At 42.7% G+C, this 1,380-nt stretch overlaps 1 pseudogene; it reads left to right on the forward strand.

Moving 5' to 3' along the window:
- Positions 1 to 500: 500 nt before the first annotated feature.
- On the forward strand, positions 501 to 619 carry LOC111740366 (annotated as a pseudogene).
- Positions 620 to 1,380: the final 761 nt, after the last annotated feature.

Consider the following 1,380-nt stretch of genomic DNA (forward strand, 5'->3'; position numbering starts at 1 on the left):
GCCCTGAGCCTTCTGTTTCCTTCCTACTTGTCTCTCCAGGTACGTTATCTCTGAGCTTTGGCCCCGTGAACCTTGCTTCAGCTCCTCAGCTGTCAGGGCCATCCCACATTTCAGCCTGCATGTTTACTGTTTCCTCTCCTTGGCACTTTTCTCCAGGCAGGTGGCCCAGGCAACCCCTGCTCATCATTCAGGTTGCAGATTTGACCTGCCCACGGAAACTGCTCCTGATCCTCCTGTTACACGCTCCCAGGGCAGCCTACAGTTCTCCTGGGTACATTTGTCATCATGTCTATATTTGTCACAATTTTCTTACCGTCTGCAACCCTCAAAGGGCAGGGACACAGTGGGCTCACTCATCACTCTCCAGGTTCCAAAACATAGCAGGAAGCTTTCAGTAAATACTTGTTGACTGATGAAGGGCAATGAGATTCTTCTAGTAAGAGAAAGACGATAAAATGACAAGGAGGAGAGGGGAAACACCAATTTAAAATTTCATGCTCATCTATGGCCATGCCACCCTGAACGTGCCCGCTCTCGTCTGATCTTGGAAGCTAAGCAGGGTCGGGCCTGGTTAGTACTTGGATGGGACACCACCTAGGAAGACCAGGTGCGGTAGACGTTAAAAACAAACAAACAAACAAACAAACAAAAAACACTCAAAAAAATTAAAAAAAAAAATTTCATGCTCTCTCCTCTCTGAATTGAATGCTCTAGAATAGGGGGCCAGCAAATTATGGATGAGGCCAAAGCAGCCTGCTGCCTGGTCGAGAAAATGCAGTTTTACGGGAGCAGAGCCAAGCTCATTCATTTAGGTGCTGTGCATGGCTGTTCTCTCACAATGCTAGAGATGGGTAGTTGCAACAGAAAAAAGGCCTACAAAGCCCAAAATATTTACTGTCTGGCCCCATTCCGAACAAGTTTGCCAAGCCCTGCTCTAGAAGAAAGACTGCAATAGAGGTTAGCCATAATGAAAACAGTGGTTATCTTTATGTGGCAAGATTACAGATGAGTTTTATATTCTTCTTAATTTTCTACATTATTCATATTTTCTGTGAAGAACATACATTTATAATCAGTAAAATGATAAAGGTTATTAAAAACCAGATTGACTACCCCACTAATTCTTTTTAGTCTTTAATTTCTAAGTGTTTTATACTTTTTCTTTTCCAGGGAAAAACTTGTTAATTAGAGCAATTTTCTTTGCTGGCTTTGGAGAACATCATAAAATGTCCATAGGAGCTACAGAGGAATTCTCTGTTCCCCCAGTTCCTGCACCAGTGGGACTATGCCTTTCTGCTATTTTATGAGACTGGCTTTTGATTCTGAGATCAGAGAATCCACTGAATATTTGTATAAAACTTGAATCTCAGAAAATGTGAA

Source organism: Pteropus vampyrus, unplaced genomic scaffold (assembly GCF_000151845.1).
Source record: "Pteropus vampyrus isolate Shadow unplaced genomic scaffold, Pvam_2.0 Scaffold62, whole genome shotgun sequence".
NCBI classification, from domain to species: domain Eukaryota; kingdom Metazoa; phylum Chordata; class Mammalia; order Chiroptera; family Pteropodidae; genus Pteropus; species Pteropus vampyrus.